Raw genomic sequence first — 25,912 nt, forward strand, 5'->3', positions numbered from 1 at the left:
ACCAACATTGGTACTCAGGTGAGTCAGTCAATTTGTAAAATCAAAATGTGATGGCAAAGCATCCAGATTTGTGTATGTAACCAAGCAGCTCAGGTAACTTGCCATGATCTCATGTTCTGTGGCAGTTTCTCGATTGTACCATGACTGAAGTATATGGAAGTGATACACCACACTGTGTTGGGCAGATTTGTATGCTCTGGATACAAACTAGAGGTCAGTATTTGTGTATCATATTTCTGTACCAAGATTTTTGCATCAGTATTAATTGCATGTATCTCATAAACAGCATTGATCAAATTATTTGAATAGCCTGAAAGGTCAGGCATAACTGTCACAGTACGTGCAGTGTATAGCATTTGTGTGTGTCAGCTGATCAATTGATGCAGCAGAATAATACGAGAATAGGATATATGTTGCTAACGTTGAGGTGTCAAGTAGGGACAGAGCACATCTCCTTCTGCTTGGCGGTAAAATACTTAAGCCAAATGGCATATGATTATTATACAAATTATTTCCTGATTTTGATGACATGTAATGTTGATTTAGCCTGAAATTCCTCCATAATTAACATGCATGGTGCCTTTGGCGTTTGAAAAGACCAAAGAAAGATTTTGTTGCCATAATGAAACATTTTTTAAAGCATTAGTTCGTCATCACTTACTAGTCAATTGAACGTTTTGAAGGATCTCTTTTATAGTATTCTCCTGTATTGTAATATTGATTCCAAATCTGCTACATGGAGGTGAACATTTATCATTTGCAGGTCTGGAGTCAATGACATATTTGATATATTGAACAGTTTCAATAGTGTCCTTGTGTAGAAGATACTTCAACGGCTGAACTACTAGTCATGAAAATATGAGTGATGCCATACTTTTTGCATTGCTCATCTACTTACACTAAAGTGCATTTTGTTAATCTGGCGTGTTATTGTTAAGTCACTCTTTTGTTACTAACAAACGGCATGATTTTCAAGCTATTACATAGCAAAATGCCTTTGTCAGGGTACTACCTCCAGTAGTATTTCAACAGATGAGTGTATAAGGAAGCCCATATGCTCTTGCTGTTACCTGCTGGATTCAGAAAATGTTTTATTTAATACTTTTTTGCTGTATTATAATCACAGCTACAATACACATTGCAGATTTTTTGAGAGCTTTGATGTTATTCTTAAGCAAACAACTAGTCTTAACTGTTTAGTAATTTTGATAAACTGGTTGCTTATACAACCCATGAATCATGACAACCTGAACATTGGAACGTGGATCAACTGATAAGTAAGGCAAGACTTCAGATGCATAAAGGAATTTCATTGCATACCTGGTAGATGTCGTACATTTACTGTTTGGGGTCATAGTTGTGAAAGTAAGAAAATCCTTTTCTAAGTGTGTGATTTGGTTTAGGGGAGAGGACTTGTAAAGCAAATACATGTGCACTGTCATCTGACTTCCATGTTATTCTCTGCTTCTGCTTAACAGGCCACACACAAGTATAGAAAGTGTTCTGTCATAATGTTTTAAACCTGCACAAATATGACATGTGGTTTTATATTCCACTCTGGTTACCCTGTTTGTCCATTTTAGTGAAAGAAAACTGTAGAGAGCATTAGTTCTGCTTCTGTAGCATGTCAAATCTTTCTAGTTCCACTTCATTCACCACCTCCCTTACCTTTGGTTGGTATTTTGCAGTACAAACCTCAAGATTGAGATGGTCTATAATTAAGAAGCATCAGCATTACCAGTGTCATCCTGAGTTGTTTTCAAGACCTCAGCAGATTGTTTATGATCAAAACATGGCATTCTGATCTCACCTGTACGTCCATCAAAGGATACTGGCTCATTTTGTGATGTAGATGCATTGAGAAATGCATCCCAACTATACTCAGATAGAAACTTCTTGACAATTGACACTTCATGTGTTGGCGTTGGTTTCCTCCAATTAGAGCACTCAATATCATGCCCAAACCGTTTGCTGTTGCCAAACTATCACAACAATTGGTCAGTTCACTTCCAATTCTTTGTCCAGCATTTTTCCTTGATATATTTGGATCCTGAATCGTAGATGTGGCCCATTTATTTCGTATTTCATCACATGTGATAATCACCAGCCCCAACCCCTGCCCCTCACACACAAGATACTAATTAAATACACACATTTCATGCACAGCAGTAACCACACCACTGGATCATTCTGCACAAGATGCAATTTGGCACAGCATGCACAGTTGTTGTAATTACAGAGATTAGTTTACAATAGATAAGCCTCAAACAACATTGTGCGAAGTCAAATTTTTAAAGCGTTATGTTCAGTCATCATTGTGACAGGGTCGGCATAGTCATAGACATAACCAGACAATGTGTAACAGAGTAGCACATTGGTTAGCATAAAAATTTGACATGTAGAATTCCATAGGTTCGAACACTACCAAATACAGTGAAATCTGTTTGTTTCTAAATCTAATCTGAAGACTTTGATTGATAGTTGTATTACATTAATTTGTTTACATGTAATTGTTTATTTGTGACAGCTGCATCATTTTCATTGTCATATTGACTTTTCTATTTTGTCTCATTTCTCTTTCTGTCATTCTTTTGTTGTTTGTCATTTACAAGTGCCGCATATAATCTGAAACCAATTGCCAACCAGGAATGCTCATTGATTGGAACATGCAGCTCTTGTAGGCAGTGTGAGGCTAGTTTCAGGGAACCAGTGATGGTGAGATATTACAGTTTGCTTTTAGCGATGACACTGAAATGTTTCTGCTTATAGACTTTAGCCTGAAATGCCGTGAACAAAGTGATCATGATTTTAGATTGCAATTGATGATCACAATTTTATTGTAAACATGGCAGATTACAAGGTTATGGTTAAGAGAAATTAGGAATTTGAACTGTAGCAGATGACATGTTTTGTAGCACTTAATTTAGTCATTGTTCACTTCAAATTAGCTGTTGACAGAGTATCTTGCATTTCCGTCATACCTCACTGCAGCTACTTTGAAAATTGCTCTTGTTACACATTAACAGCCCTTGCCACCCATAAATGAGCAGCAGCAGGCTGCTGATGTGACAGCAGTGCAGCAGAAAGTGACAGACGTAAACTGTACTAAGTTGCAATATCTTGTCTCAAAACGCGGTTTACAGATTTTGTCCTTGTTGTCTTCAGTCCAAAGACTGGTTCGATGCAGCTTTCTTTAAGAATGCACAAATGCTATTTACTGTCAATTCTATTTTTGCACTGCTGAAATTGAATATTGCTTGTTGTTCATTTAAACTACCGTTAAAATTATGTGTTGGGTAAGAACTGCAATAATGAGGAAAGTTGCTGCTAACTTAGGTAATTGCCACATGTAGTTCAAAGTAATTGACATTCAAACTTTTCTCCTCCCTCACAATCATCCTCTTAACTTTTGTTATTGGTTGTGATTGGTTTGGCAAGATACCATCTTTCTCACACCTACCAAATGCGATATCACTAAAAGAGTGAAACTGGTTGTTCATTATCTCTGTCCTCTATCCTCACTGTCGTGTCAATTACAACTAGACTAGTCACTGTTGTGAGAGACTTTCTCTTGTAGGATTATTTCCTGGGTTCTCAGATGTAACCTTAACAATATTTACACCAATGTATGCCACTGATCTCTCCTGTTTGTGGCTGCTTTTACTTAGCTTAACTGAATTAATTATTTTTATGCTTTTGTGGGGGTACAAGAGCCATTGTGTGTGGCAGTTGGATGGTATATAAATTTCATAACTGAGTGAGATTCAGTTATTTGGTCTGTATGGCTGAAGCAAGACAGTTGAGTGTCCTCAGTAGCTAGTCAACTTTATCAGTCAGGAACCAAGTTTAACAAATTCTGGTTCTTGTAGAAGGCTTTGTAATGCTTAAATATCATCCTTGCAATGGTTTTCTGGTATCATGTGCCTTAGCCTTACAAGTAACTTTGTCAAATACGTTATAACCAGTTTCACAGGACTACATGTATTGTCAGAAACTATGATTTCTTTTGAACCATGTATTTGAGGAAATGGGCAAGACTTCTAAAATGTCAGATTGCTGGAAATATCTGAGCATCAGCTTATATTGGTTGTAATCAGTCAGTCAAAAGGAACACATGAGAGGACATGTGACACTTGTAAGGAAGAGGCCAGATGCTGATACCCAATTTCCCTTCTAAGGAGCTGTACATTAACCTTGAGTTTGACTCCTCACTGGCTCTCCTGTGCCCTATCTGTCACAAACTGTTCTATCCGAGGGCAAGGGTGTATATTACTACCAGCATTCCAAAACACACACAACTTCCAGGCATGAAAAGAAGAGTTTGAAGTGAAAACCATTGAAGTATTATACCTGCAAGTTTCTTGTAATCTCTCAAATTGTACAACAAATATTTTGCCTCTGAAAAAGATTGTACTCATGGGAGGCTTGTATAATGTTGGGAGTCGTGTTGTTCATTATGGCACCCATCATTGCTTGCTACCATTGTAGTATCGTCTGTTGATGACCAATTTTTTGTTCCACCTCCTTCATTTGAAATGGAAGAACATTGATGAAATTGGGTTCTGAGCCGGATGGCATGGGGGATCTGGCACCCCTGGCATCATCATGGGGTAGCATTCTCCTGAGAGCACTTGTTTTATTTCTCTTTAATTACTTTAAAGTACTGGAAGACTAGAGGGCTTACCTGCTGTGGTGATACGATCTGACGAGGAGCCAGGAGCTGTGGGACCTATAATCCATGACTCATTCAGCCATTGGCATTTGTCAGGTCACTGTGCAGCCTACTGGTTTTGTTCGTAGTAGTAAAATTGAAACTGAAATTAGGCAAATGAAACTACAGTTGTGTATGTCTTCTCCAATGGTTTTATAGTAACAAACTGGATTCCATTTGATACTATTTCAGTACAGCTGGGAAGTCTATGCAATGCTGTTAGTTTTTGGGGAATACCAACTGGGCTGTGGCATGAATGGGAATTTGGATTGAGGAGGTAAGCGTGCAAGATAATCAGTGCAGTTATGCAAAACCACTTTGTCAGGTTATTAAATGTAGTGGTTAGTGCATCTGCATAACAAGCAGGAGGCCTGGGTTCAAATCCTGTCATTCATAATCAATTTTCATTCGTCATTTCAGTCTCCGTGTTTGAGGCCTCTGGAACTATATAGTTTGATTTGAGTAAATTATGTTGCTTTAGTGGTTCTACTACTTATGTAGGTGTCTGGTTGTGTAAACTTGCATTGTACCCTAAAGAAATATGAGAATTGTAAGGGAAAGTCAATGACTAAATTGCAAAACACAAATAAATGTCAAATATTAAACTGGATGATATGGTATCAGGCTATTAGGACGGGGATGTACTGACAACTACAGAGGCTAACATTATACACAGTGTAATAAATGTAATTTGAAATACCGGTGCAGTCAGAGGAAGCAGGGCATGCACAGACAGCATTGAACATGTGCCAGTGTCCTTGTGCTGTGTGCCGCAACATCGAGAGGAACAAATTCCTCACTTTTAATACTGCTGAATTGCAATTCAGACTGACTTCAAAGTTCAGTAACAAAAGTTAGTGTTCAGAATGAATACACATTACTAAGTTGCAAACTAATGCACTGAACACTTCAGCACACAGATTACACATCATACGCTGAAGCTCTTAATACCTTACCCAGCCAAGAACGACGACCAAAGGACAACAATACGTGCTCTATCTGCTCCCTCCTCAACTATCTTGTCACTGGCATCCTTCATCCACTGTTAGCACATGCCTGTCCACCATTCCAAATTTAATAAGGATTTTCAAATGTTGCAAATGTGAAGAACACACTTGTTCAGATACAAGTAATTGGACACCATTTCCTTGTAGGTACATATTGTTAAGATACTAACATAAATACATTTTATATTCTGCATGAACTGAAAATTTTATAGCTGCTCTGCATACCATTTTAATTTTTCTCTTGCTTTACTTATCTATCTTTCATGTAAATAATAATCCACAAATTTGTGATTGAATGAACATAAAAGCAAAAACATGTTAAATGTGGTAAATGATGGAGGTGCTGACAGTGACCTGGACACAGTAGTGACACAAGTCAACACCACAGAGATGAGAGATGGGATATAAACGCTACTACTTTTTCCAGGTTTCAAAATAAGAGTGGGACATGAGAGATAAAATTTATGGCTTTCACATTTGTTAATTAAGCTCACACAATTTGTTGATTGTGGAGGGGGTGGGGGTGATTGAAAATGTGGCTGAACATATTATGTGAGTTGTGTTCACAAAGCTCCTACTCTTCTATCATTGAGCACAAATTGTTTTACTTTTTTTTTGTACAACAAGAAACTAGTGCTGGCATTAAAAGCATCATCTGCATCAGGGTCACCAAATTTTTTTTATTCCTCTTAAGAATTTCAACCACAACCTGCTCCCATCTGATATTATATAGAATTTTTTCTGTAAGATGCTCACCTCCTAAATCTCTCACAAGATTTATCACTTGCTTTTGCTGAGACATTATTTTTGTTGTAGTGGTATACACTGAATTAAAAATCACACTGTTCAAATGCTACCTCTCAATGAGTTTGGTATGCTGTTCATTGATTCTTACTAAACTGGTAACTATAGTGTTTTATTATCTGTAGCAATATGACATCCAAGTAACAGCAAAACTTTGCCGTGGAAAGTTTTGTGGTTGGCAGGAGAGCCAACACCGTGTTACTAGAGGAGGCCGAAAGGCACACGATTTAGCTCACGCAGGCTGGCTTGAGGTCTCGAACAGGACCAGGAAATTAGAATTCAGAAACAACAGACATAGCTGGTGGAATACTTAACTTTAATCCATTAATTATGAACGTCGGTTTTGATGGTACATAGTTCACAATATCAATAGTAACTGATAATGGCTACTTGCTAGGTCGTAGCAAATGACGTAGCTGAAGGCTATGATAAACTAACTTCTCGGCAAATGAGAACGTACGTAGGCAGTGAACCGTCGCTAGCAAAGTTGGCTGTACAACTGGGGTGAGTGCTAGGAAGTCTATCTAGACCTGCCGTGTGGCGGCGCTTGGTCTGCAATCACTGATAGCGGCGACACGCGGGCCCGACGTATACTACCGGACCGCGGCTGACTTAAAGGCTACCACCTAGCAAGTGTGGTGTCTGGCGATGACACCACAGAAAGTGCATCTCTGGCAGTATCTACGTACTTCCTCTCCCAGTGAGTGAGTGAGTACATGAGTTGTAAATGCCACAGTAAAATTTCCAATGACTCTGTTACCCTCATACTTTTGTGCGCCAAGGCAAAACTAAATGGAATCAGTACCAATGTAGAAATTTCACTTAAATCGAGATGATGAGAAGTACCAGTGCCTCACACTGCTGGTTATTAATTAACTTAAATGTTTCTTGATATTCCTTATTCCATTTCCAGATGGAGATAGGCTTGTTTATAATGTATATGTTTCACAGATTTTTGGTTGATATCAGGTAATGCAGCACACTTTCTAAAGAATTTAGAAGTATTCTCAATGTTTTTGGACCTTTTAGGGTTATTAAAAAAAATTACAAAGAAACTGAAGCAATTTTTTTTCCAAAATGCTTCCTCAAATTGGGGTACCATTCAATCCAATGTTATACATTTGAAGGAGACCAAATTTTTACCAGATATGCATGACATGATGGCTGAGAAGCTAGATCTATTAAATTCCACCTATTATGTATATTACAAGGATAAAAAAATCACATTACATTTTAATTTTTACAATTTTTATCCTAATAAAATATTATGTTTCCTATAATTAAGTTGATTCTGCAATAAAGCTTAGGTCTACTGCCTAAGTATGGACTATTGAAAGATACAGAAAAAAATTAAAGCAATGCTATATAACTTTAGGAAATATTTGTTCCTGGAATCTGAAAAATACAGCTTATGGGAAATTCCGAATGAAGATATGAGTCCAATTAAACTGTGCCTCAGAATATTCCTGAAGCATAGTCTTCATCCTGCAGCGTTTCTTCATCTTCAAGCTTTCCCTTGAATTTAATTTCAGCACTTCTTGTTTCTTCAGTAACTTCAAGTGCTGAATCTTTCAGCTTCATGCACCCGTTGTCTGTCATACACAAGCAATTTATCTTCCATATTAGAGCCACATTTTATGCCTAAATTTCTCAGGACCTCCAACCTTCCTATCACCCCATCATTGAAACATATCAATGCATCTAGTACACAAACTTTTCATGTATTTAGTCTTACAAAAACATTCTTGGGTAATCTTTCCCATATGAAATAGTAGAAATTTTCATTTGTATTCTGAGTGCACCCATGAGGACATATAATAACAAAAAAGGGTCATTCAGATCTCTGAAAATTTGTTTCATTTCAATCATAATAGGCTCAGGAAGCGAATGTTTATGATGGTGTTTATGATGGTATATTTGATGACTTTCTTTTGCTTTTTGGTAACCACACCAAGAATCTGCTCCTCTAGGGCAAAGACCATGAACAGGGTGGTCATCTCTAGACAACTCATGAAAGTTGGCCATGCAGCTTCTCATATTGCTGTAACATAATTCAGAGGTGCTGTTCCCCCCCTGCTGGTCCGGGGGTCAGAATAGGCCCGAGGTATTCCTGCCTGTCGTAAGAGGCGACTAAAAGGAGTCCCTCCCCCTCAAGGGGGTAGTTAGTGCCTGTGTCCGGAGACGGACAGTTCCATGACCTATATTTGCGGTCATTTTGGTTTTTCACTTCTTCTTGTTTCTTCCTTCCTTTGTTCTTGTCCATCTCACTGTCTCACTTACTCTTACCCTTGCCTTCTTCTCCTTGCCTTCTCCTCCTTGCCTTCTCTGGCCTCCGCCTCGGTGTTAGAGACAGTCTGTCCTTTCTCTCCCTCTCTCTCTTCTTTTTCCTCTTCTTCCTTCCTCTCTGTGCGCCCCTGAAGGCCGACCCACGCGTTTGCACGCATAGCCAGTGACGGGGTATCGCGTAATTCCCCGCCCTGGGTAGACAAGTAAGGCACGCACGTACCCCCTGGTAAAGGCCAGGCTCAGGGAGGGGCGATTGCCTGAGCTGATACCTTCTGACCATGCCGATTGGTCCATCCGTCTGTTTCTCAGGAGGTGTGACCTGAGGTGTAAACATTCACCTAAGGTGGGAGTGCCCTCTGAGAGGGTCCCCACAAGGAAGGAGCGCGCCATCGGAGACGCTGGCAATCATGAGGGATTCCTCCACAATGGATTTCTCTTCTTCTTCTCTCTCGACTTCTGCCCACAAACGGAAACTTGACCAGCCACCAGTGACAAAAGTACTACCGCCTGCCCCATAGTTCCTCGTAGTTTCTCGATCTGAGGACAGAAAGGATTTTTCCTCTGTCACCCTTTCCTTATCCAGAAGGGCGTAGATGCCATAGCCGGATCTGTCAAGTCTTGTACCAGGTTGCGTAACGGTACCTTGCTACTAGAAACTGAGAGCACCTTTCAGGCACAAAAACTGCTTCGGGCCACACTCCTGCACACGTTCCCTGTCTGGGTGGCGGCTCACCGCACTTTGTATTCGTCTCGTGGTGTCGTATATACTAGATCAGTCGACGGATTGACTGACGAGGAGATTCAGTCTTTCCTCGCTGAGCAGGGCGTGATGGCTGTCAATAGGGTCATGAAAAATGTCAACAATGACCTTGTACCGACCTGGACACTTTTCTTGACCTTTGATAGTGTTCAGCTGCCATTGCACATCAAAGCGGGCTACGAGGTTATTTCTGTTCGCCCCTATGTCCCGACACATACACGCTGCTATCAGTGTCAGCATTTTAATCACACTCGCCAGTCTTGTTCCAATGCGGCTACATGTGTCGCTTGTGGCAGGGATGCCCATGAGGGTGACTGTCCACCAAGCTATTTGCTAGTAGGAAGCCCACGCTGCTCCTAGCGGGGAAATACAGTACTCTCCTCACCTCTCCTCGGACTACCAGGGAGGTGGCGATGCAGCGACGCAGACATGCGATCTGACCTTCAGCACTACGGTCGTCCGTTCGGCCAGTGCTAAGATTGTGTGGTCGACAGCTCCTCTTCCTCCCGTCACCCCTCAGACACAAGCACCTTCATCAGCTTCGGCCAAGACGAAGACCCAGAAGTCAGATGCACAGGCCTTCAAGAAGGAACCGTCCCATGCAGACTTCCTACGTACCTCGAACTCCCAGCCATCAACCAGTACTTCCACTAAATGACCTTCCAAGATGGCTCATAGGAAGCACAGTTCTCCTTCTCCGTCATGGCGCATTTCTTCTCCTGCGCCACCCAGCGGTTGCCGCTCCAATCCGTCATCCGTTTCGCCTGGCCACACTGCAGGTAGGCGAACATCTGGCCGTTCACCTGCAGAGGAAGCTCCCCCTCCCGGCCATCTTAACAAGATGGCCGATGAACCTATAGAACCAGTGGACGATGACTGTGCACTTACTGATAGCGGCGGCAGTGCTTGCTCGAAGCCAGGCCATCAGCGGCCTTCGAGGTGACCCCTTCTTGCATCTTCATTTTCTTTTTCTTCTCACGATGGCACTTATTCACTGGAATATTTGCAGCATTCACTCCAACCGAGAGGACTTAAAGTTGCTTCTCCTCTTGCACAGTCCGCTCATTGTAGCCCTCCAGGAAACGAAGCTACGCCCATACGATCAAATTGCCTAGGCACACTACACCTCTGTGCGTTTTGACCTACCCCCTGTGGCAGGTATTCCGGCTCATGGAGGGGTTATGTTGCTGGTCTGGGATGATATTTACTACTATCCCATCACATTGCACACCAGCCTGCAGGCAGTTGCTGTCTGAATTACTCTCCCCACTTTTACATTTTCCACTTGTACCGTTTACACTCCATCGTCGTCTGCCATTACCAGGGCAGACATGATGCAAATTATTGCTCAGCTACCTGCACCATTTTTGTTAACTGGAGACTTCAATGCCCACCATCCCCTTTGGGGCTCTCCAGCATCCTGCCCGAGGGGCTCCCTGTTAGCAGACCTTTTCAACCAGCTCAATCTTGTCTGCCTCAATACTGGCGCCCCTACTTTTCTTTCGGACACATCTCACACCTATTCCCATTTAGACCTCTCTGTATGTACTACCCAACTTGCACGCCGGTTTGAGTGGTATGCACTTTCTGATACATATTCGAGCGACCACTTCCCGTGCGTTATCCATCTCCTGCATCATACCTCCTCTCCGTGTTCAACTAGTTGGAACATCTCCAAAGCAGACTGGGGGCTCTTCTATTCCAGGGTGACCTTTCAGGATCAAACCTTCACAAGCTGCGATAGTCAGGTCACACATCTCATGGAAGTCATTCTCACTGCTGCTGAATATTCCATCCATCACACTACTTCTTCTCCAAGTCGTGTACCGGTTCCCTGGTGGACTGCAGCATGTAGAGGCTCTTTACATGCTTGTCGACATACTTTATGCACCTTTAAACGCCACCCTACAGTGGCGAATTGTATCAATTATAAACGATTACGTGCGCAGTGTCGTCGTGTTATTAAAGAAAGCAAGGAAGCCAGCTGGGCTGCTTTCACAAGCACCTTCAACAGTTTTACTCCTTCTTCTGTTGTCTGGGGTAGCCTGTGCCGGCTATCTGGCACTAAGGTCCATTCAACAGTTTCTGGCTAGACGGTCGCGAATGACGTCCTTGTGGCCCCTGAGGATGTCTCCAATGCCTTCGGCCGCTTTTTCGCAGAGGTTTCGAGTTCCGCTCATTACCACCCTGCCTTCCTCCCCCGAAAACAGGCAGAGGAGGCTAGGCCACCTAACTTTCGTTCCTCAAATCGTGAGAGTTATAATGCCCCATTCACGATGCGGGAACTCGAAAATGCACGTTCCCGGTCACGGTCCTCCGCTCCAGGGCCTGATTCTATTCATATTCAGATGCTGAAGAACCTTTCTCCTGCGGGTAAAGGTTTCCTTCTTCGTACTTATAATTGCATCTGGATTGAGGGACATGTTCCCGCATGCTGGCGCGAGTCTATTGTTGTACCGATTCCTAAGCCGGGGAAGGACAAGCACTTGCCTTCCAGTTATCGACCCATCTCGATTACCAGCTGTGTCTGTAAGGTGATGGAGCGAATGGTTAACTCTCGTTTGGTTTGGCTGCTTGATTCTTGACACCTACTTACCAATGTACAACGTGGATTTTGTAGGCGCCGCGCTGCTGTTGACCATCTGGTTACCTTGTCGACCTTCATTATGAATAACTTCTTGCGGAAGGACCCGACTGCGGCTGTGTTCTTTGATTTGGAGAAGGCTTACAACACCTGTTGGAGGGCGGGCATTCTCCGCACCATGAATACATGGGGCCTTTGTGGTCGCCTCCCTCTTTTTATTCGCTCCTTTTTAATGGATCGACAGTTCAGGGTATGTGTGGGTTCTGTCCTGTCAGACACTTTTCGCCAGGAGAATGGAGTGCTACAGGGATCAGTTTTGAGCGTTGCTCTCTTCGCCATAGCGATCAATCCGATATGGATCACCTTCCAGCTGATGTATCATGCTCCCTTTTCGTGGACGATTCTACCATCTATTGCAGCGCACAGCGTACATGTTTCCTGGAGCGCTGTCTTCAGCGTTCTCTTGACCGTCTTTACTCCTGGACTGTCGCCAATGGCTTCTGTTTTTCTGCCGAGTAGAAGGTCTGTATTAACTTCTGGCGCTACAAAAAGTTTCTCCCATCATCCTTATGACTCGGTCCCGTTGCTCTCCCATTCATGGAGACAACAAAATCTTTAGGTCTTACATTTGACAGGAAACTTAGCTGGTCTCCACATGTGTCATACTTGGCTGCCCGTTGTACATGTTCTCTAAATGTCCTCCGTGTTCTCAGTGGTATGTCATGGGGAGTGGATCGAACTGTCCTACTTTGCCTATATCGGTCAATTGATCGCTCCAAGCTGGATTATGGGAGCTTTGTATACTCCTCTGCATGGCTGTCCATCTTACGCCGCCTCAACTCCTTGCAACATCGGGGTTTATGTCTTGCGATCGGAGCGTTTTATACTAGTCCCGTCAAGAATCTTCATGCTGAAGCCGGTGAATTGCCACTCACCTACCGGCGCGATATACTGCTTTGTTGGTATGCCTGTTGGCTACTGTCAATGCCCGGCCACCCGTCTTATCATTCCTTTTTTGACGACTCTCTCGACCGTCAATGCGGGTTGTATGTCTCTGCCCTGCTACCCCCTGGAGTTCGCTTTCGTCGCCTCCTTCAACACCTTGAATTTTCACTCCCTGCAACCTTTAGAATGGGCGAGAGCCACACGCCATCTTGGCTCCAGGATCAGGTTCGCGTTCACCTTGACCTCAGCTCACTCCCAAAGGAGGCTACCCCTGGTTCGGTATACCACTCCCGTTTTGTCGAACTTCGTTCGAAGTTCATTAATATGACCTTCATTTATACAGATGGCTCTAAAACCAATGACGGGGTCGAGTGTTCTTTTATTGTTGGGGCACAAAGTTTCAAATATCGGCTCCATGGCCATTGTTCGGTCTTCACAGCTGAGCTCTTTGCCCTCTACCAGGCTGTTCTTTACATCTGCCACCGGCATTCTGCTTATGTCATCTTCTCTGATTCCCTGAGCGCCATCCAGAGCCTCAGTGATCTGTATCCGGTTCACCCTTTCATGCACCGAATCCAACGCTCTCTTCAGCAGCTGGTGGACGATGGTTCTCGGGTTAGCTTTATGTGGGTTCCTGGCCATGTCGGTATCCCTGGGAATGAAGCTGCAGATGCCGCAGCCAAGGCTGCGGTCCTCCAGCCTCGGACAGCTTCTTGTTGTGTCGCTTCATCAGATTGTAGAGGGTCATTTGTCAGCGCATTTTATCGCTGTGGCATCCCGATTGGGCTGCACTTATGGACAACAAGCTTCGGACCTTGAAACCTCTTCCCGCGGCTTCGGCGCCCTCCTCACACCTTTCTCGGCGGGAGGAGGTCGTTTTGGCCCGGTTACGAATTGGACACTGCCGGTTCAGCCATCGCCATCTGCTGACTGCTGCGCCGGCGCCGTTCTGTCCATGTAGGCAATTGCTGACGGTCTGCCACATTTTAACGTCCTGTCCAGATTTTACTACACTGCGTCTTGATCTTGGCCTGCTATGTACTCAGGATGCCATTTTAGCAGATGACCTAGGAGCAGCTGCTCGCGTTCTTCGTTTTATCAACTTGACAAACCTGTCTAACGACATTTGATTATGCTGTTTTTTTTTTTAATCCTATGCCTGTTACTACATCTTATATAGTGTTGTCCCTTTAAGTTGCTGTTTTAACCTTGTGCTTCGTGGTGCATTCCTAACTTAGTCTGGGCGCTAATGACCATTGTAGTTGTGTGCCCTAAAACCACAAAAAAAAAAAGGTGCAGTTCATGTAATAGCCAGTCCATAGTAACTCTGAAGGAGGTCTATTCCAGTTTCTGTTGACATGCCTCAGCCAGACAGAGATCATCCATCTGATAACAACTTTCCTGTCATTTCTCTTTGTAGCTTCCTCAATCTAGCACCCATCCTCTTTTGTACATGTCTACAACACTCAAGTTTCTTTACCAAGGTATCACCATAAACATTGAACTCATTAATTTTATTGAAAGCTTTAGAGTCCCTATTGCCTGGGTACTCCATATATGTAACATTATAAATGGGCATCACTCTCAGAAATATTTTAAGAGCTCCACCACACCCCTCCATACCTCCTCTGTAACCATCATCATTCTTAGAACACTGATGTTCAATATGTCCTCCAGTGTTACCATGGCAGGTATGGCAGTACTTAGATAAGCACTCAACATCAACCACTTTTCCATTCTCTAGAGAAGTACCACTTAAAACACGATTCAAAGAACAATGTCCTCAACGTTTTCATGTACCATCAAATGCAACAACAATGTCTCTGGTTCCAATAATATTTACAGATTCTTCTACTGCACATTTCATAGATGCTTTAGACACAACAGTCAAGGCACCTAAAAGTGTTTTATGTACTTATTGTTCCTAGTGCGAGGAGGGGGAAGGTCCATCAAACTACAAAACACTTGAGAGCCTTTTTCCCTTTTCGTATTGCACACATGCATACACCAACTTCAAAATCACATTATATGAATTACGCACAAAATACGAAGTCATTTTCGAGATTTATTGCAGGATCTGCACAGAAAAACTACTTTTGATGCTAAACCCTTCCTGCTAGTTTGTTGTTCAGTTATTTCCAGACAGCCTATAAAATCACACTGCTTACATTTCACCACTTCCTTTATCAAAGCAGATAAGGTGCCCACATCAACAACAACAAATCCACTACAAACAGTGTCACCGTTAACACAAAAATTTGAATCAGCAGTAGGATTGGCGGGAGATGATACATACGTTACTTTCAATAGTGTGGCTTCCTTTGCTTGTGAACTGGTTACCATGGAATTTCCTTTTATTGAATTTCTTGATGCATGGCACAGTTTGCACTTATTGCGCACTAAATGATATATACTTCCACAAATATATGTAGCACTTGGGCAACAAACATTCAGTAACATATGAACAAATTGCTTCAGCAAAACAAAAGTAAATACTAGCAAAGATAATCATTTACGGACACTAGAGACCTGCACTGTTACAACATATACAATGTATCATCACTGGAAACAGAAAGTTATCAGTTCTTTTCGAAATAGTACTGGTTTCTGCAACAGAAATAAAGTAGGCATGACATTATACATGATTGTAACTTTTAAATTTGCTATATATTGGTCATTTTTCATTTTAAACCCTACAATGTGTGTGTGTCTATATATATATATATATATATATATATATAATGGAAGGAAACATTCCACGTGGGAAAAATTATGTATAAAAACAAAGATGAGGTGACTTACCGAACAAAAGCGCTGGCAGGTCGATAGACACACAAACAAACACAAACATACACACAAAATTCAAGCTTTCGCAACAAACTGTTGCCTCATCAGGCTCATATGTCTGCTTGTGTCTGTATGTGTGGATGGATATGTGCGTGTGTACGAGTGTATACCTGTCCTTTTTTCCCCCTAAGGTAAGTCTTTCCGCTCCCGGGATTGGAATGACTCCTTACCCTCTCCCTTAAAACCCACTTCCTTTCGTCTTCCCCTCTCCTTCCCTCTTTCCTGATGAGGCAACAGTTTGTTGCGAAAGCTTGAATTTTGTGTGTATGTTTGTGTTTGTTTGTGTGTCTATCGACCTGCCAGCGCTTTTGTTCGGTAAGTCACCTCATCTTTGTTTTTATACATAATATATATATATATATATATATATATATATATATATATATATATATATATATATATATATATATATATATATATATATATATATATATATATATGTATGTGTGTGTGTGTGTGTGTGTGTGTGTGTGCGCGCGCGCGTGCGTGCGAGTGTATAGCTGTCCTTTTTTCCCCCTAAGGTAAGTCTTTCCGCTCCCGGGATTGGAATGACTCCTTACCCTCTCCCTTAAAACCCACATCCTTTCGTCTTTCCCTCTCCTTCCCTCTTTCCTAATGAGGCAACAGTTTGTTGCAAAAACTTGAATTTTGTGTGTTTGTTTGTGTTAGTTTGTGTGTCTATCGACCTGCCAGCGCTTTCTTTTGGTAAGTCATATCATCTTTGTTTTTAGATATAATTTTCCCACGTGGAATGTTTCCCTCTGTGATCAGGAAAGACTATAGAATTTAATACAGTCATATATATTGTGGAAAAATTGAAATTTTTAAAGTACCCTTTATCTTTAATGTGTTTACTTCAATTATTTTTAGAGCAGTGGCAATACGCAAATTATTAACAGGAATATTGAAAATGCATGGAGGTAGATTTCTGTAAAAGCTCCCGTCCTCCTCACCAAAATAGATGTTGCGTCCATAATCCAGCATATTTGGACTTCCATGAAAGCCATTAAAATGTATTTGTCAATCTATTTTTACCTCCCTCTATAAATCTTCTTTCACTTCAGTGACAGGTTTGCACTTGGTAGTGTTCGTTATGACTTGTGACCCATTTCCGACAACTTCAGGTTCGGAGCAGCCCGTTTCCAAAACTTCATTTTGTTTACTGAATCACAACTTCTCATATTATGCCTTGTGCATGTGGAAATTCTGGCCATTGGTTTTGCACTCTGTCTCAGGCATATGTTGGAATTTTTTATTTTTAATCGCGTTGTTTTGCACAAAACCAAACTTTAAGAACATGGTTTAAAACTCTTCACCTTTGGAGTAATTTTTGATTACACAAATGACCCAGATATGTGCTTAACATTTCATGTGTCTAACACATGTGCCTATTTTGCCCTATTTGGTTTAATGTCTCTGAAATAGGTGTTTGAACTGTTTGAGCCCAAACAAGGCGTACATCCTGTGCCCTCTTTTGATTGTCATGAAAGTTCCGTTATCTACAATTATTTGAGGTGCATTATCAATGTTAGTCTGTACTTCAGTTAATGCTGCATTAATCTCATGCAGTAGAAACTCTTTATTTATTCCATTTGATGCTTCATTGCAGTGAGTGAATTGCCGGTGGATTTCATCCTCTCCAGTTCACACTAACACTCACCCACAACCTCTACTGACCTTTACCACATGCTCTTGCACATTGATGCTGTAAGGGATATTAGATTTGAAGATGTACAGGTACTTTTCCCTTCATTAGGTACTGTGGTAACGATGACACCACTTCCTAGCCACTTTCCCCTTGCACGTAGCTGATCTCCATTACTTGTATGACTTCATTTTTGGACAACCATGTTGATAACATGATTAAACAGTATCTTTCCTAGAATTTGGCCTTTGGTGCAAGTAATGCTTCAATGTTCAGTTGACGTGTTTTATTACTTGGTCCCACTTCTGTAGATCTTTGGCCCTGGTAAAGAGCTGTTGATGTGATGATGAGTCATTCGTTCCCTGACTGGTATGTACTTCTCATGTAGTTGGGAGATTAGCCACTTGTGTTTCTTTTTTAGTGCCACTCAGGGATCACATGTAGGGTCCTTTGAGGTTGACATGTGTGCTTGTGAAGCTGCATTGACCCCTGAAATAGTAACAAATTTTATAACTGACAAAAGGTTAATAAAAATATATTTTACGTTGGATAACTTCTTTATAAACATATTGTACAACATATTGATAAGTTAGGACATTTAGTTTTTAAAAGAGATTTACTATTCCATAAGATTTTGAGCTCAGTGGCAAGGAGATCGAAAATTTTTACAGCAGCATACATAGCATCTCTCTGCAGCAGAGACAGTGTATGTAATTCTTTTGTTTAGTGCCACACCTGTGAATTTTTGAGTTCTGTCACGAAGGATTCAGTCTCCAGGAACACGAAACATTAGAGAAAATCAGTGTTGAGAAACAGTAGTCAGTTATCTCAGCTGCCTAAATTACTTGCAATGGGAGGTTGATGGACTCATTCTATATATGATTATTTTTACTGCTCAGTAGGGAGATGATATTTGATTAAGGAAGAGTTCCCCCAGGAACCTGATTATGTGCTGGTTATTCAGTGTCACTGAGTGTTTGTCTGGCTTTTCATGACTTCATGTAAATTGCGTAAAATTTATTGTGTTTAGCTTGGCAGGAAGGGAGTTAACAAACCTGCTACAGAATTTTGGTGAAATGTCGTTGGAGATTGTGTTAGACAGATATTCTATTACAATGATGGTGTCATCTGTAAACATGGTACATTTCCACTGTGCACCATTGACTACTGCAGGCAGATCTTAGCATAAACCAGAGACACTGAAGGACTCAGAAGGACAGAAGGTGTTACTTTACCCAAACACTGTTCCGGCTGTATTACTAAGTGACTAATCAGGTTCATGACACACAGTGCCTGTTGCATGTAGCCTACATAAGTGCTTTCTTTGATTTTCAATATTTCATACAAATGTGAGGTGAATTTAAACTCCTGCCATAATTTAGTACATATAACATGTTCAAATGTGTGTGAAATCTTCTAGGACTTAACTGCTAAGGTCATCAGTCCCTAAGCTTACACACTACTTAGCCTAAATTATCCTAAGGACAAACAAACACCCATGCCCAAGGGAGGACTCGAACCTCCGCCGGGACCAGCCGCACAGTGCATGACTGCAGCACCTGAGACCTCTCGGCTAATCCCGCAGGGCTTAGTACTTATAACAAAAATTTAACCCTGTAGGACGAGTATTACAGTCAGAAACAGTGCGTGTATGTCTTGCAGCAGTGTAGCTCAAGTTGCACAAATTGTACACACTGCATATATCCCATGTTTCATAATGAGAGCACTATGTGATTTGCAAAAAACTTCAAACATAATTTCAAACCTCTCCTAAATACTTAATGTCAGAACATAGTTGTTCATTTCTAAAGCAGTCAGAAGTATGAAGTTGTTTTATACCTTGTAGTTTGAGTCTTTAAACATACTGAATATGATTTATATTTATTTATTATGCATCATAATTTGAGCGTATTTTTATAATAATGTGGCTCATCACTCATGCTAGAAATTCTCTTATGCAGATGTAACAATAATATACATACTAAATGATTACAAAGTATTATTAAAAATTTCAGTTATACGTTACTCTTCTAAATGTACTGCACAGATAAGTAATGGGTACATGTGTTTGCTGAAATGTATTCTGCCATTGTCCTAATAATCTGAATATTAGTTGTCTGTTACACTGTTACATGCATTACAACTTGAAGAAGCAGTTCATGGACGGTATTTTCTTTTTCAAAATGATTATCATATTTGGAGGCTGTGGACCTGCATATAATCAAATGTGGCTACAATAACTGCTGGTCAGGAAGGAATATCTGCAGATGTGAATTTGTTAATGACATTGTAAATATGTGATTGTCATTACTTTTTAAATTTTATGCTAAAGTATGTTTTCTATGAATAAATAATTTAGAAACACACAGAGGAATTTATGGCAAGTTATATTCACTTTGTGTTAGGTAACCTGTGTGTACAGGGAATTACCATATTTTGCCTTGGTTAAATTGTTACCTGCACACATTTATATCATTACCACAATAGCAGTATGATTTCCTAAAATTGTAGTATCTCTCAACTTTGATATTTCTATTTGATGATTTTCTACATAATGACAGTCTGCATTTGTAACACAATGTAAGAGGGACATTCAATAAGTAATGCAACATATTTCAATTCTCGGCCAATGTCACTTCGAAAAATTCTGCATTTAACATCTTCGGATATGATGAAGCTATAGGGGCTGAAGTAGGAAAGAAAAGTTGCAATAAGTGGCAGCACTATTTGTGCCTTAAAAATGGTGTCTGTAACAGAGGTGTATTGCAAGCAGGGACCTGTTGAGTTTTCAGTGCAAAAGCTGACCATCACAGATATTCATAGGCACTTGCAGAATATCTACAGAGACCTGGTAGTGGAAAAAAGAAGCATGCCATTTGCACACAGTTGTGATTCTGCAATGTTGGAACATGCGAACACTCTGATTGTGATCTGTCAATCATGAAGGATGGAACACCTTGCTGCTCAGCTGGACGTCTCTGTTGTCAGTGCAGACACACTCGTACACCAGTTAGGGTACTCAAAGGTGTGCCCCGCTCTGTTCCACCAAACTGGAGACTGTAAACACCAACGAATGACCACCTGTGCCAAACTGTCTGCACATTGCAAGGGTTAAAGTGATAATTTTTGTCAAACATTGTCAGACGGTGAAACACTCCGAGTTGAGAAACGAGACAGCAATCTACAGAGTGGCACCACATCACCTGCTCTGAAGAAAAAGTTCAAAGCTGCATCCTCAACCAGTGAAGTCATGGTGGTGGTCTTCTCGAATTTTGAAGTTGTTATTCTGTGTGATTATCTCCATCATGGTGTAGTGTTTGCACTACCATCATGAAGTTGATGAAACAACTTCAGCATGTACATCACCACAAAAATGGAAATGAACTCTTCTTTCCATGACATTGCAAGACCTCACCAAATCTGCACACCTGAGAGGAGCACACATACTTCATTGGGACAAAGAGATGAAATCCAGATGGTGCGATGTCCAGACTGTTGGGGAGACAAGGAAGAACTGTCCATTCTGCACTCTGCAGAAAGCAGTGTGTGGATGATGGGGGCGGTTGTTGATGCAACAAGATGGTGCTGTCATCAATTAGTAGAATGGTGTCATGAGGCATACAGGCCCTCCCAGTAAGGTGGTGTAAGGCCATCAAATTGGACAGAAATTGTGCTGAAAACTCGGGTTTTGTATCAAAGATCATAGGAAATAATGTGGTGTAATGGGATCCTGAATAAAGCCAACCTGCTTTCAGAAAAATTATTGCGTTACTTACTGAACACCCCTCATATAATTAAGCCAGCATTTTAGACAATCGAATGTTCCAAATTAGTAATATGGAATGTACTATCTTGTGTGTTATGATTAGCTCAAACAATCTGCATAGTTACTTCAAGTGTAATAGATGTCAGGAAATTTATTTTAACACTTAGTATTTAATGTTATATCTCTCTGTAGTGGCTACAGAGGCTTGTTAGATGTTACATTTCATTAATGTTTCTATGTTGCAAATATTACAGTTTAAAAAATTTAATATCAGCAAGGTACCAGGTACTTGGAAGGAATATCTAACAGCATATATCGATGCATAAAGTGCTGTTACATTTTTGAATCATTTAATGTTTCACTTTTGTATATTTACCCATTGTTAATTGTGTTATGTCCGAAGAATGTACTTGTGATGTTAGAGAACATGGTATTGTGTCAACTTGTTAGCTCAGCATAAACATGTAAATCTCACATATTAAATTTGACATTACTTTGGTTTTAAATATGGTCAGGTACCACTTGCCATAAACAGGGCAGTCATATGTGTCACACTATCTTCTTTCTAGAAACGTCTGACATTGCTTCCACTTACTTGTGTCAGACGTATTCTGTTTTCTTTTCTGTCGGTCTCTCTTGACCAACTCTTGATCTTTTCGACCCCGACGGTATTAGGTTACGAGGCCAGAGGGTGTCTTTCATTTTTCTTATTTAATCTTCTCTCTGATGGGGGAGGACCTGCTCGGGTATTGAAGAACAAGAACAAGAACAAGAGGAAGAGGAAGAGGAAGGAGTTGTGATACTACTTTGTATCTCCACAATGTGGCTAGAGAAACCTTTAGCCATGCTTGTATCAGAACAGTGATGACCATGCTGTGGAGGAGCATTATTAAATTTCTGTGAAGTTGTGCAAAAGGATGGACATTCCTGATGCACACAAAAGTAATTTGGAGGTGCCAGGTGTTCGGAGAAGACTGAAATGAATATGAGGACAGGACTTTGTAGTTGAGCATTGTTGAAAGTATATGAGGTACTGCTGTACTTCCTCACAAAAGAGTACTTCCTCAGTAAACAGTTTCCCAGATACTACCATAACTTCAGAATTACAAGGATAAAAGAAATGATAAAGTCACTATTTTGGTCATTTATTTATGTAGTCATAAATACCATATGCTCTTGGGATATTTTCATTGGTGTTACATGCATTTAATTTAAACTATGCAATCTGTTGTAAAATTGCTACAGGTTTTTCTTGCTGTACCCAGGGCATGCCAGAATTCCTATTACAGGTGTGTAAGGGTTGAAGAAGGGACTTTGTACATTTCCAGAAATGGGTTCAGTAATGAAACCTGGTGGATAAAGTTTGCTCTAGAACCTCTCTGTAATAGGATTTTTAGTGAGCAGATGGATGCCATGTGTTGAGTGTAGACTAACTGATGCTCAGTAGTCAGTTTCCTTTATATCTATTATGGACGTCATTCCACTTGATACAAGTGTTATAAATAGTACTACACAGATAGAAATTTTATATTAATTTTGTGTGTGAGTTCGTTTCTTGTCATGATTCCAATTGGTCAATTGGATTCCTTAGAAGCTTGTTGTTTGCAGTAAAGCTTATTTTGTTGCCAATATAGTGATGAAAGTTTTTGTAAGGGTTTTGTAAATTCTTGAAACTTTGTTTTGCAAGCAGTTCATTACCTGGCAGTGAAAAAAAATGCTTGCAGTTAGGAAGCTTTGCTTTAGTCTTACCTAATGGATATAAAAATGCAATAATACAAATACATCGTTATTCTGTGATGTCCATACTATTGTCAGTTTAATATAATGGAAGGAAACATTCCACGTGGGAAAAAATATATATAAAAAATATATATAAAAACAAAGATGAGGTGACTTACCGAACAAAAGCGCTGGCAGGTCGATAGACACACAAACAAACACAAACACACACACAAAATTCAAGCTTTCGCAACAAACTGTTGCCTCATCAGGAAAGAGGGAAGGAGAGGGGAAGACGAAAGGAAGTGGGTTTTAAGGGAGAGGGTAAGGAGTCATTCCAATCCCGGGAGCGGAAAGACTTACCTTAGGGGGAAAAAAGGACAGGTATACACTCGCACACACGCACATATCCATCCACACATACAGACACAAGCAGACATATTTAAAGACAAAGAGTTTGGACAGAGATGTCAGTCGAGGCAGAAGTGTAGAGGCAAAGAAGTTGTTGAAAGACAGGTGAGGTATGAGTGGCGGCAACTTGAAATTAGCGGAGATTGAGGCCTGGCGGATGACGAGAAGAGAGGATATACTGAAGGGCAAGTTCCCATCTCCGGAGTTCGGATAGGTTGGTGTTGGTGGGAAGTATCCAGATAACCCGGACGGTGTAACACTGTGCCAAGATGTGCTGGCTGTGCACCAAGGCATGTTTAGCCACAGGGTGATCCTCATTACCAACAAACACTGTCTGCCTGTGTCCATTCATGCGAATGGACAGTTTGTTGCTGGTCATTCCCACATAGAATGCATCACAGTGTAGGCAGGTCAGTTGGTAAATCACGTGGGTGCTTTCACACGTGGCTCTGCCTCTGATCGTGTACACCTTCCGGGCTACAGGACTGGAGTAGGTGGTGGTGGGAGGGTGCATGGGACAGGTTTTGCATCGGGGGCGGTTACAAGGATAGGAGCCAGAGGGTAGGGAAGGTGGTTTGGGGATTTCATAGGGATGAACTAACAGGTTACGAAGGTTAGGTGGACGGCGGAAAGACACTCTTGGTGGAGTGGGGAGGATTTCATGAAGGATGGATCTCATTTCAGGGCAGGATTTGAGGAAGTCGTATCCCTGCTGGATAGGATTAGGATTAGGATTAGGATCATTTTTCTTCTTTCTTCGTATCACTTTGCCACGAAGAAAAATGATCCTAATCCTACTCCTAATGATCCGACTCCTCAAGACACCATCCAAATTGAACCCTGCCTGGAACAGTTCCGTCCTCCGTCACAGCGGGACCCACCTCCTCTTCCTCAAAATCACCCTCTCCAAACCTTCCAGGAATTTCTGACTTCCAGCCTTGCATCTCAATCCTTCTTAAAAAACCTTAATCCTACACCCAACATCACCACTGCTGAAGCCCAGGCTATCCGTGATCTGAAGGCTGACCGATCCATCGTCATTCTTCCGGCGGACAAGTGTTCCACGACCGTGGTACTTGATCGTCGGGAGTATGTGGCTGAGGGACTGCGTCAGCTTTCAGACAACACCACTTACAAAGTTTGCCAAGGTAACCCCATTCCCGATGTCCAGGCGGAGCTTCAAGGAATTCTCAGAACCTTAGGCCCCCTGCAAAACCTTTCACCTGACTCCATCAACCTCCTGACCCCACCGACACCCCGCACCCCTACCTTCTACCTTCTTCCTAAAATCCACAAACCCAATCATCCCGGCCGCCCCATTGTAGCTGGTTACCAAGCTCCCACAGAACGTATCTCCGCCTACGTAGATCAACACCTTCAACCCATTACATGCAGTCTCCCATCCTTCATCAAGGACACCAACCACTTCCTTGAACGCCTGGAATCCTTACCCAATCTGTTACCCCCGGAAACCATCCTTGTAACCATTGATGCCACGTCCTTATACACTAATATTCCGCACGTCCAGGGCCTCGCTGCGATGGAGCATTTCCTTTCACGCCGATCACCTGCCACCCTACCTAAAACCTCTTTCCTCATCACCTTAGCCAGCTTCATCCTGACCCACAACTTCTTCACTTTTGAGGGCCAGACATACCAACAATTAAAGGGAACAGCCATGGGCACCAGGATGGCCCCCTCGTACGCCAACCTATTCATGGGTCGCTTAGAGGAAGCCTTCTTGGTTACCCAAGTCTGCCAACCCAAAGTTTGGTACAGATTTATTGATGACATCTTCATGATCTGGACTCACAGTGAAGAAGAACTCCAGAATTTCCTCTCCAACCTCAACTCCTTTGGTTCCATCAGTTTCACCTGGTCCTACTCCAAATCCCATGCCACTTTCCTTGACGTTGACCTCCACCTGTCCAATGGCCAACTTCACACGTCCGTCCACATCAAACCCACCAACAAGCAACAGTACCTCCATTATGACAGCTGCCACCCATTCCACATCAAACGGTCCCTTCCCTACAGCCTGGGTCTTCGTGGCAAACGAATCTGCTCCAGTCCGGAATCCCTGAATCATTACACCAACAACCTGAAAACAGCTTTCGCATCCCGCAACTACCCTCCCGACCTGGTACAGAAGCAAATAACCAGAGCCACTTCCTCGTCCCCTCAAACCCAGAATCCCCCACAGAAGAACCACAAAAGTGCCCCACTTGTGACAGGATACTTTCCGGGACTGGACCAGACTCTGAATGTGGCTCTCCAGCAGGGATACGACTTCCTCAAATCCTGCCCTGAAATGAGATCCATCCTTCATGAAATCCTCCCCACTCCACCAAGAGTGTCTTTCTGCCGTCCACCTAACCTTCATAACCTGTTAGTTCATCCCTATGAAATCCCCAAACCACCTTCCCT

This window comes from Schistocerca serialis, chromosome 2, assembly GCF_023864345.2.
Source record: "Schistocerca serialis cubense isolate TAMUIC-IGC-003099 chromosome 2, iqSchSeri2.2, whole genome shotgun sequence".
In the NCBI taxonomy this organism is placed as follows: domain Eukaryota; kingdom Metazoa; phylum Arthropoda; class Insecta; order Orthoptera; family Acrididae; genus Schistocerca; species Schistocerca serialis.